The sequence below is a fragment of the Pinus tabuliformis genome, chromosome 8 (genome assembly GCF_031772625.1).
Source record: "Pinus tabuliformis cultivar Carrire ecotype Pingquan chromosome 8, CPIR1, whole genome shotgun sequence".
In the NCBI taxonomy this organism is placed as follows: domain Eukaryota; kingdom Viridiplantae; phylum Streptophyta; class Pinopsida; order Pinales; family Pinaceae; genus Pinus; species Pinus tabuliformis.
Window position 1 is genome coordinate 117772786 of NC_142294.1, and position 13188 is coordinate 117785973.

General features: G+C 38.9%; 1 pseudogene; it reads left to right on the plus strand.

Annotated features, from left to right (window-relative positions):
* Positions 1-10634: 10634 nt before the first annotated feature.
* Positions 10635-11327, plus strand: LOC149234404 (pentatricopeptide repeat-containing protein At2g33680 pseudogene; annotated as a pseudogene).
* The last annotated feature ends 1861 nt before the right edge of the window (positions 11328-13188 follow it).

A 13188-nucleotide genomic window follows, 5' to 3' on the forward strand; every position in this document is an offset into this window, starting at 1 on the left:
CAAATATTTTCGAAAATAAATTACATCCCTTTTCCTCTTTCATCGATCTGTATTTCAACCATTAATTTCTCAATTTTGTTTTTATTCATAAAATAAAACATAAATACAACTTTACAAACAACAATTCTACATTAATTATTATCACTAGAATTACTTATAATTAAATATCTATCTCCCGTTTAATGTAGCATACTAAATCATAATTAAACTTATGCACATGTAATTACAATGAAATCCTTAAGCAGAGAGATATCACATCTCCAATGTACTTCTTCTAAGAGAGGAATATAAACTTCAGATGTTGGGTTACTTTAATACCAAGATAGTAGTGAACATAGCCCAAGTATGTCATTTCAAAACCTTTCCTGAGTTCTTTCTTTATTGATGCCATGTAATTCTCATCGTTCCTTGTCATCAGAAAATCATCTACATACACGACAAGATACACAACTGTTTTTCCAACTTTCTTGATAAACAAAGTTACATCATCAAGATCACAGTGTTTGAAATTGAGTTTCAGAAGATGCTCAGTTAATTTCTCATACCAATCTCGCGTGCTTGTTTGAGGCCATACAAGGGTTATCATGCTTTCATACTTTGTGTTCTTGAACCTTCACAATACATCCCTCGGGTTGGGACATAAAAACATTTTATTTCAAATCTCCATTCAATAAAGTAGTTTTTACATCCATTTGACGGGCTTTCCAACTATTTTGAACTTCCAAGGAAAAGATTGTCCACATGGTAGCCCATTTTTTGTGGGGGAAAAAGGCTCCTCATAATAAACCCCTTCCTTATGTGCAAAACATTTTGCCACGAGCCTAACTTTATGCTTGTCAAGTGAGCCATTTGCTTCATACTTGTTCTTGAAGAGCCACTTGCAGCCAATTGGTTTGGTTCATAGTGGGGGATCAACTAGCTTCCAGGTGCCATTCTTTATCAAAGCATTGTATTCTTTTTGTGTCACTTCTTGCCATTCATCATGAGGAGAAACTTCTTTGAAGGAAGTTGGTTTGAAATATGTAGACAAGTTTAGTTTACCATTATAAGAAATATCCATATGAACAGGTGAATCATAATTGTCTATATCACCTCCATTCTATCTAGCTAAACTTCTTGCCCCTGTCTTTCCAACCTCATTAGGATGCACACTTTCAAGTGTCTTTGTGAGCCATTTTGGAGGACCTTTCTCAAATGGCCCAGGTTTTTCAGTAGACTAAGATGGGGTTGAATAAAGATTTAGCCTCCCAATTATCTCAATCACATCACTCAAAGTGTCTTCTTAATAAGTGGTTGGAGCTTCATGAGGGGTGAGAAAGTGTTTCATAAGTAGGTTCCATAGATTGATCTAGTATATGGATCCCCTCTTCAATATGTGGAATCTCATTATCAAACTCTTGAAAAGACTTTGCATGCCCAAATTTGTCCAAGCGATCAAGTTATCGTTCAATAACATTGTAATTCTGGGAAGATTCAAGGAAGATCACATCTCTATATATTATAAACTTCTTATTTTCATCATCATAGAGACAATATGCTTTGGAGGTACCTGAGTACAGCAAGAAGATACATTTTTAACTCCTTGCATTGAATTTGTTTCTCTATTCCTTAGGTATCAAGGCATAACAGTGTAGAATTTCCCACTGTAGATCACCAGATAATGCATTATACTAAAGCAAAATACTTGATCTACTTCTACAAACAAACTTGTGGAAGCTTAATGGATTTGAGCAAGATCAAATAGAACACATATAACAGAGAATGAGAAATAAATCACATATGAACACAAAAGAATACTCTGGGAAAAGCCTCAGCTAAAAACCCCGATCTCTGTATTATCATACAAGTGGAAATATGTCTGGATTACACAAAGCTTTAGCTCACCAGCTATCCATCTCTCAGTACAATCCCTCAATGCTGCTCATATACTGAATAGACACAACATATGCCTTCCCTCATTCCTCCAAGCCTCCTATTTCCTTATGCAGTTTCTCCTAGGTCCTCTGGCTGCCACCTGTGTGAATTTACCTCTCACACAACTCACCAAAATCAGAAGTAATTGCACAATCTCCAAGGAATGAATTCCTTCTGCATGCTAGAGATATCCTCAATGGAATATTCCTACAACTGATAGTACACTGTCCTGTCATCTGATCTCAACTGGGTCTCCGACTGAACTGAAATGCATGAGTTATTTATGAGAGAATATTCAGTTATCTGAAGTGCGGTAGTTACATGCATGCATGCATTAACTAACTGAACTCACAATCAGTTCCACAAACTGTTGGAACTAATCTAACTGGACTTAACTCAGTTAACTGAGCTCACTAATTACAACTCATCCTGATCTCCTTAATCAAGGGATAACTTCCTCAATCAAATGGGAAACTGTTGCATGTCTTCACATAGACTTCATGTTTGATTCTCCAACTAATTAACTCAAGATGAATTAATTAATTATTTTTCAAACGGCTGCTAAGATCAAATTCGAATTTTAATTCTCAATTTTAGTTCAGGGACTAACTAAAATTGGAATGTATCCCAAAATGCTATTTATAGCAATGCTATTTTTAGCACTTCTATATTTAGCATTTCTTATTGATATTTTCAACACTCCCTCTCAACAAGAAAGGGATTATTTGTCACCCCAATCCTGTCTCTGTGGAACTCGAATTTTCATTTTGACAATGCCTTAGTCAAAATATCTGCATCCTGCTCCTCGGTCGAAACATACAGCAACAAAATGATCATCTTCACCACACAGTCTCGAAGATTATGATACATGATATCGATGTGTTTGGACCTGTCATGAAATACTGGATTCTCAGAGAGTTTGATACAACTCTGATTATCGCAATAGATCACAGTTGGATCCATCCTCTAACCAAACAATCCAACCAGAATTTTCCGCATGCAAATGGCCTCACATGCTACCTCACTGGCAGCCATGTATTCAGCCTCTGCTGAGCTAAGTGAAACTGACCTCTGTTTCCTACTGTACCAAGAAACTGCATCTGAACCAAGGTTGAAAATTCCTCCTGAAGTGCTCTTCTGATCTGACGGACTCCCTGCCCAATCTGCATCTGTGAAGCCCTGAAGCTTCACTCCCTCTGTCCGTCTGTACCACAATCCATACTGAGATGTGCCTCTGAGGTATCTCAGCACATGCTTCGCTGCCTTCCAAAACAACTTGGTAGGCTGAACCATAGCTTGACTCAGCTGGTTCACCGCAAAGCACAAATCTGGTCGTGTGTTCACCAGATACATCAATGAACCCACAAGCTGCAGATAAACAGTAGCGGCTACTACCTCACCTGAAGTAGCATCCTCCTTCCTCCAGTTACCAACTAGAGGAGTCTGCATGGGCTTGCACTTCTCCATGTGGAATCACCTAAGTATCTCATTGGAATACTTTCCTTGAGACACAAACACTTCCCCATCCTTCTGCCACACTTCCATGCCTAGAAAGTAGTGCATAAGACCCATGTCTTTCATCTCGAACTCTCTTGCAAGGTCCTCCTTGCAAGACTTGATCAACTGATCATCACCTGTCAATGTCAAATCATCAACATAAAGAACAATGATCAATGACTTACCTTCTACCATGATGTGGTAAAGGTTCGCATCTGCTTCACTCTTGGTGAAGCCCAACGCGGTGAAATAGTTGTTGATCCTGGTGTACCAAGCACGAGGTGCTTGCTTCAACCCGTACAAAGCTCTCTTGAGTCGGCACACATGTGACTCACGATCGAAGGTCTCAAATCCTTCTAGCTGCTCAATGTACACCTCTTCCTCAATCTTGCCATTAAGGAACACAGTCTTCACATCCATCTGATGGATCTTCCAGCCCATCTGAGATGATAGTGCCAACATCGATCTGATAGATGAGTACCTTGCTACAGGAGAAAAAGTGTCATCATAGCCGATCCCCTCGACCTGTGAGAAACCACGAGCAACAAACCTTGCCTTATGTTTCTCAACACTTCCATCAGCTGCTTGCTTTACCTTTTAAATCCATCGAGAACTCACTACTCACTTGTCCTCTGGTCTTGGGACAACATCCCAAACACTGTTCTTAACTATGGAGTCGTACTCCTCCACCATAGCATCAACCCAGACTGGTTGCTGCACTGCTTCCTCGAAGGAAGATGGTTCGGTATCTACACACTCCCCAACCAGGGCCATGCAACCAGTGTATTGCTCGGGTGAGCTCCTCTGTTTGCGCTAAGAAGATGGTTGTCCCACATTCTCTCGCATCCAGCATCAACCTGTCAGCTTCCCTTGAGCGTTTCCGCCCATCTCTGGAAGACTCTACATGAGTGGATGTCTCCACTCCCGGATCCTCTGCATGCGGCTGCTCCACATCAGTTTGAGGCTCCTCCTCCTTAGGAACTAAAAGTTCCTCCTCTGCATGCAACTTGAGCTCCCTCTCAAGTGATACTCACATGGCTTTCTGCTCGTCGAACTTCAGATCTTTGCATACCACTGTCCTTTGACTGGTAGGCAAGAACATCTGATAGTTGTGGGGTGTATCATTGTACCCCACAAGTATCCCCAACTCAGCTGTTGGATCTAGCTTCTTTCAGGTATCTTTGGTCACATGGCAATAAACCGATGATCCAAAGATCCTGAAGTGACTCACATCTGGTCTCTTCCCGAAAAAGGCCTCCATTGGTGTCTTCATTCCCGGTATACGATGCGGGCTTTTGTTCTACAAGTATAATGTTGTATTGCATGCCTCAGCCCACAAATGAAGTGGTAGGATTTGGTCATACAACATCGCCTGAGCTGCTCCCACAATCAGTCTGTTCTTCCTTTCGACCACCCCATTCTGTTGTGGGTTATGGGGTTCCATCAACTTTTGTTTAATTCCTTCTGTTGTACAGAAGTCCTTAAACTATTGGGAGACATACTCTCCAACATTGTCACTTCGCAAGGCCCTTATTTTCTTTCCAGATTCTTTCTCTGCCAAGGCTTTGAACTCACAAAACCTTGAGAATGTTTGATCCTTCTTCTGCATGAAGTAGATCGAACATCTACGAGAAAAATCATCAATAAAAATAACATAGTACCTTTGTTTAGCGGTAGAGGCTGTATAGAATGGTCCACACACATCTGTATGAACTCGCTCTAAGATTTCTCCATCCCTGCTGTCTCAATCTTGAAAGGAACATTTTGCATACTTACCCAAGGTATAACCTTTGCATGTATCCATTTGCTCTAGTTTTCCCTTAGGAAGTCCGGTAGAAATATGATGCATGATCTTCAAGGTCCCATGGTGCAAGTGACCCAATCTTCTATGGCATAGCTCGCCAATATCTTGGCTCTGCACCAACTCTGTTTTGGAACTCAATGCAGCACAATCGTCTACCTCCAGCTTGTAGAGATTCTTAACTCGAATCCCAATCTTCTTGGTCTATCCAGTGCCGATATGCTGCAGGAATGCCTTTCCTTTACTAAAGACTACATCATAGCCTTTGTCTTCCAGCATAATGACGAACACAAGATTCTTCTTTAGACCAGGCACATACTTTACATCAGGCAGGGTGAGAGGAGCTCCATGCTCCCTCTGAAACACAACCGTACTTTCACCTGAAACATGGTACTTTCCATGATCACCCATCTCGATGTGCATCTGGAGGTCCTTCTCCTCCAAGGTACTGAATAGATTCTTGTAGTCGGTCACGTGGAATGAGGCTCCACTGTCTAGGCACCAAACACATCCCACCATCGATGAAACCATGCATGCGATGAGGGTGAAATCCAATTTGAACTGTGAGGCCAGTGCCTCACCATATTATCCCTTTGAGGATCCCTTCTTGGATTTCTTCTATGGACAATTTGTAGCATAATGGCCCACCTCATGACAATGAAAGCATCTCACTTTCGATTTTTCAATCTTCTTCCCACCATGGGAAGAACCAGATTTAGAATGGGACACCTTCCCTTTCCCTTTCCTCGCCTTACTCGGTAAGGCTAGATTTTCTTCATCATCTTGCTTTGATGAAGATCCATCTCTGGTGCTTCTCCTTATCTCCTCCTGCATCAGATCCGACCAAAGTCGTTCCCAATCTGGCAGTTTCTCTCTTCCATTTACTGAGTCTTGGTAGCTATGCCAGCTCTTAGGAAGACCGAGGAGAGCAAGACTCATCATGTCATCATCGGTTGTCATGATCCCTACACTTCCAAGCTCGTCCTTGTAGGTGGTGAGCTTGTTGAGATATGTAGAGATCGTGTCGCCCTTTTCACACTTGATTTTCCGAAGCTTGTCTTTCAACGCTAGCTTCCTCTGATCGTTGTTGTTCTGATATAGATCCTTCAATGTTTTCCACATTGAAAACGGTGTCTCCTTCCCACGGAGACTCCAGACTATGTGGTCTCGAACTCCCTCCAGAAGAATCCTCCTCGCTCTAGCCACACATTTCTTCCATTCCGCCAATTCTTGGGCATTAGCAGTTGCTAGCTTGGGGACTTCTTGATCAATGAAGTCCTTCAAACCATTGTCCTCTAATACCGCTTCCATGTGATCCTTCCAGGCTATATAATTCGAGCTACCATCAAGGGCATACTTGAGTCTCAAACAGTTGAACGCCATTGGTGAAATTTTAGATGTGATAAGAATTTGGTTTCTATAATCAGGAACTTCAAACTTCGAACTTCAAACTTCTTTGTATATTGTTCTTCGCTTTGATCACCTTTGCTCTGATTCCATGTAGAATTTCCCACTATAGGTCACCAGATAATGCAATATACTAAAGAAAAATACTTGATCTACTTCTACAAACAAACTTGTGGAAGGTTAATCGATTTGAGCAAGATCAAATAGAACACATATAATAGAGAATGAGAAATCAATCATACATGAACACAAAAGAATGCTCTGGGGAAAGCCTCAGCTGAAAACCCCAATCTCTGTTATCATATAAGTGGAAATATGTCCGGATTACACAAAGCTTTAGCTCACCAGCTATCCAGCTCTCAGTACAATCCCTCAATGTTGCTCATAGACTGAATAGACACAATGTATGCCTTCCCTCAGTCCTCCAAGCCTCCTATTGCCTTGCGTAGTTTCTCCTAGGTCCTCTAGCTGCCACCTGTGTGAATTGACCTTTCACACAACTCACCAAACTTAGAATTAACTGCGCAATCTCCAAGGAATGAATTCCTTCTGCATGCAAGAGATATCCTCAATCGAATATTCCTGCAACTGATAGTACGTTGTCCCATCATCTGATCTCAACTGGGTCTCTGACTGAACTGACATGCATGAGTTATTTATGAGAGAATATTCAGTTATCTGAAGTGTAGTAGTTACATGCATGCATGCATTAACTAACTGAACTCACAATCAGTTCCACAAACTGTTGGAACTAATCTAACTGGACTTAACTCAATTAACTGAGCTAACTAATTACAACTCATCCTGATCTCCTTAATCAAGGGATAACTTCCTCAATCAAAGGGGAAATTGTTGCATGTCTTCACATAGACTTCATGTTTGATTTTCTCCAACTAATTAATTCAAGATGAATTAATTAATTATTTTTCAAACAACTACTAAGATCAAATTCGAATTTTAATTCTCAATTTTAGTTCAGGGACTAACTAAAATTGGAATGTATCCTGAAATGCTATTTATAGCAATGCTATTTTTAGCACTTCTATATTTAGCATTTCTTGTTACTATTTTCAACAAACAGGTGGAACCAAAAACCCTGAGATGCCTCACCAAGGGAATGTGGCCATACCACATTTCATAGGGAGTCTTATTATTTAGAGCATGAGATGGACACCTATTCTTAATATACATAACACATAGAACTGCATAAGCCCGAAACATCAACTTAACATTATTTAAAAACATCATTGAATGTACAATATTTAAGATTGTCGTGTCCATTCTTTTAGCTACTATGTTATGTTGGGGATTATAAGGCATGGTTGTTTGATGTTTGATCCCATGCTAACGAAGATACGTTTCAAATTCATTTGAAGTATATTCTTTTCCATTATCAGTACGAATAAAGCCAATATGAGATTGTGTATCATTTTCAATCCATGCAAGAAAATTATTGAATGTTTCAAAAGCTTCAGATTTGTTCTTCAATAGATATACCCAACACATTCTAGTCTAGTCAATAATAAATGTCATCATGTATTTATTACCATTTGTAGAAGGAATAGGCATGGGCCATACAAATCAGAATGAATGAATTCAAGCTTTCTTTGTGCTCTAGAATGAGAATCATGAAAACACTGTTTGTTGCGCGTTCCTAAGATACAAGCACCACATTGCTTCAGTTTCATAGGAATGGTAGGCAAACTGGTAACGCCCTTTTTCTTCAACAAACTAAGGTTGACATAGTTCAAATGTCCAAATATAGCATGACATAAAAGACTGGGTGGAAGTGTACCTTCATCAGAGTGAGAACTATATAAAAAGTTTTGTGAACGAGCACAGGTTCCTTGCAACTTCAATAGTCTTTCTTCTTTTATCCCAGTCATGACAAGTGAGTGATATGATGTTATTTTGACCTCAACCTTGCCATCAAATATTTGAATGGAGTGTCCTTGCTGGCGGATGTGGAATAAAGACAACAATTTTCTACTCAACTGCGGGAGGTAGAGAATAGCATGTAGAAGAAAGTATGAAATACTAGACAGTTTGAGCTTGATGGTACCAAGCCTTGATGACTTGAGTTTTGACTTATCTGCAAAGTAGACTGCTCCATCAACATTGTCAATGAATTCTTCAAAGAAATCTCTTGTAAAAGTCATTTGGCAAGTTTATCCTGAATCAAGAAACCAATCATCTTTCCATGAAGCAAGCGAAGCATTAAATAATTCTTTAGTTACTCTAATGTTACAATGTGCCACAAAATAATGAGCTGACTCGGGTGCTTTACCTTTCCCTTTATTTGATGATTTCTCTGTTTCTTCGTCCCTCTCCTATCTAATCTTGTCCCATGGGAGCTTACATGGGGAAGCATCATGACCATTTATGTTACACCGTATGCAATGAAGATCAAACCTTTCTCCTTGGAAATGTATGCCCCCTTGCCTTTGTTATTATTCCTTCCTTGTCCTCTTCAACCACCTCTTCCTATAGAAGAATCATATCCCTGATTCTTCTTTTTTTGTGCAAGGCATACAACTTCTTCAGGAGATTGAGAATTTGTCTTCTTCTTCCCAAAATCCCTCTCTCTTTCAACAAACTTGTCCATAAGAGATTCAAAAGAAATCTTTGAAAGTTTGCCACTAGCTTGTAATGACTCAAGATAATGGGAATAAGTGGGATACAATGCCTTTACAAAAACTGTGAGAGGAACATCCATTTTTACACCGGTGATTTCTATGTCATGCGTAATGAGTCTTATTTCAAAGGTTAAGGCAAGAGGATCATCATCCTTCAATTCTAAATTAAATATTTTGATCATCAATTGAACAATTTCTAGCTCAGAGTGTGAGTCACATAATTCTTTCAACTTCTTTAAAGCACCAAAAACCACTGTAAATGGAACAATATGACGACTCACCTCTTTATTGACTGATGCTGCAATCAAGGAATATGCCTTGTTGTCCTTGTTCTCCCATATAGCAAGCTCCTTTTCAGAAGTGGGCTTTTGAGAAGGATTGCCTCCTTCTCCTTCACAAACTCCTTTCCACAACTCATTGAAAATCAAGGTGTGCTTTATCTTCTTGGACCACTCATGGCAGTTCTCTTTGCCAGCGAGAACTACTCCCATAATAGAGATTAAGGAGTGCATTATGTATAAAAAAATACCTCAACTCAAAGGTAAAAAAAATATTCCAACTCATACTCACATCATATATTAAACATAACATATTTTTAAGCCATATCATCCCAACTATACTATATTCACACAGTACATATGAAATTCATAAGGAGAACTCAATATATAAATTATGGCTCCCACATATAAATTATGGTCTCCAACATATAAATTATGGTTTTAAAAAAATACTCCATATATGACCTTCAAGAAAAGAGATTTCATCACATACTTCAACAGACACATGAATTATTAAAAAGGCTTCAACAGAGGTTACATATATTGACCTTTTAGGAATGAGTTTTCATGACACCACACCAAATAACATTTTCATACACGGTTTCCAACATACATCAGTCAACATATATCAGTCCTCTTAAATGAGTTTCCAACATACCATTATTATGTCACTGCTTGCGCAGTGACATCTATGATTGCTTCCAACCTATTAATCTAGTATGTACTTCGGAATTTTTAGTCTGTACCATGCTTTTTTTTCAAATTTCCTAAGTTAACTATTACTTTTGATCTTTTTATAAATAGTGACATCAGCGCACCACCACATCCCCGACTACCGATTTCGAGGATGAACGTCATCCTATACGGCATGCCATTAATATTCTCTATTCCTCTGAATTTTTTTCTTTCAAAAATTTATTATCCTTCCGCACCCTTATCTTCCATCTTATTTTCCATTTAATAATGACATTATTCTCAATGTAGCAGTTTGGAGGTTAGAATGAATTCAAGTTTGGGGTTGGTATCATTCTTCATTTTAGATTTTCTAAAAAAAATATTATCCAACTCATCGCATTTGATCAAGGGAGTGTTCTTATTGATATGTATGCCAAATGTACAAGTGTAGAGGATGTGTGCAAGCTATTCGATGGGATGACTAACTCAAATATTGTTGTGTGGAGTGCAATGATTGTAGGATATGTGCATAATGGGCAGAGCGAGGACGTTGTTAAATTTGTTCGTCAGATGCAACGAGAAGGCATGAGACCAAATCGGTACACCTTTGTTGGTGTTCTTAACAGTTGTGGTAACTTGTTATCACTAGAATGGGGTGAGGAAGTCCATGCCCAGCTTATAAAATTTGGTTTGGAGTCTGAAATCTCTGTGGCAAGTAGCCTTGTTGACATGTATGCAAAATGTGGGAACATGGAGACTGCTTTGCAAGTGTTTGAAAGGATGTCTCACTTAGATGTGGTCTCATGGATTGCAGTAATTTCAGGATATGTGCATAATGGGCATGGGCATGAAGCCATGGAACTCTTTGGTGAGATGCAAGAGGCAGGCATGAAACCCAACCAATATACCTTTGTAAACATTCTTAGGGCTTGTGCAAATTTTGTAGGTGTGGAACAATGCAAACAAGTCCATGCCCACATTGCCAAAACTGGACATGAAATATATAGAACAGTAGGCAGTGCTCTTGTGGACACGTATAATAAGTGTGGATACATAGAGGAAGCACAACGATTGTTTGATAGAATACCCAAAAAAAATTGGTATTGTGGACTACAATGATTGCAGGCTATGTACATAATGGTTTTTACAAGTCGGGTTTGGAACTTTTTTACAAAATGCAACAACTAGGATTGAAGCCCAACCATTACACTTTTTCCAATGTTCTAAGAGCATGTGGGAGCATGTCAGCTATGAAACAGGGTACGATTGCCTATGACTGCATCATAAGAAATAGGTTTGAGTCAGACACTATTGTTGGTAGTGCCCTTATTGATATGTACGCCAAGTGTCGAAGTGTGAAGGAGGTATGCAAATGGTTTGAAAAAATGCATGAGTAGAATGTGATTTCTTGGACTGGAATGATATAAGGATATGTCCAGAATGGGCACAGTGAAGAGAACTTCAACTCCTCAAAAAAATTCTTCAAGTGGGTGTAAAACCAAATGAGTTCACCTTGGCAGGTTTTTTAAGTGCATGTGCCAGTCTTGTAGTTCTAGAAGAGGGCAAGGGAGCTCATGCCCATATTATCAAAGTAGGACTTGAATCAAATGTATCTGTTAGCAGTGCCACCGTTGACATGTGTGTCAATTGTGGGGACATACAAAATGCACACAAAGTGTTTCATCAAACTCTTGAATGGAATATCGTCTCATGGACTACAATGGTTTCAAGATATGCCCAAAATGGTTATAGTGAGGATGCTCTAAATCTCTTCTGCCAAATTCAAGTCAAGTAGTCAGCTTCTAGTAATCAAGGTGAAGTTAGGCAGTCGGCTTCTAGTAAAGCTGGGATTGAAATAGAAAACGAAAAGGAGGAATGCCTGACCTCCATCTCCAAGTCAGGGTCAACCTCTAGTTGTCTCCAATGGGGGACCGAGAGTTACATACATTTAATTCCATTAAGTATTTACAAAAAGGGAGGTTTTGCTTTTATTATAATAATAATAATAATAAAAGCGTTAAGGGAAACAGGTACATCATCAAGTATGATACGGTACGGGTGACATCAGAGCGGGTTAGTCACAACTAGATAGAATCATGAACAGATATAGTCAAGACTAGATCAGGTGTAATCAGGGCACGACTTGCTTTTGTCACCTTCCCATGAGTGCCCTCCGGGGGCTAAACATAGTATTGGCCTTTGAAAGGGAAGTGAAATAAAATTGTAGAGCTACACCCTCCTTGAACACCTTACCTTGACGGAACGTCAATTCCGCTGGTTTAAACTTGTTCTATATTAAATTAAAATTCAATGGAATTGACCAATGGTGAAAATATACATTGGTTATACTTCTTTATAATTTTACAAAAAACTTGGATTAAATTTTAAAAGCGCTATGTCTTTTCTTTATATTAAATTAAAATCTAATGTATTGACCAATGGTCTAACCGATGACCTAGAAGAATTTGAATCCTTTTCATTATTCATTGAATCCTTTTCATTTAAATCTAAGTTCCTTCGACTATTACTCCAACTAAAGTAAATATTATGTTTTTAATATCTAATTTTATTGTATTTTCATGAATGTCAATTTTCATAAATGTCACCATTGCCTTTGAGTACATACTATGTTTTTTTCTTCTTTGGGCATAAAAGTTATTTAAATCAACATTTATTATTCAAATTTTAATTAAAATTTTAATTATATTAAATCTCTTGTTCTTTCGAAGGTGTTTTTGGTGTTAAAGGGTAGTGGTGTATCTACTATGGGCATAACCAAAGATTGTTGGAGAGAAAGGTGACAGTGGAACCAGCCAGAAGAAGTTCCCAAAGGATGAGTATTAATACATTCTGTAGAGCTCCATTAGAGTATTCGATATCGTGCTTCTTTTGCAAGGGAACATGCTTACAAAGCATTCAAACTTCAAGTGGCTTCCAGCGACCAAGTTCGAGTTGAAGCAGTGAGCTGACCTGTTGGGTA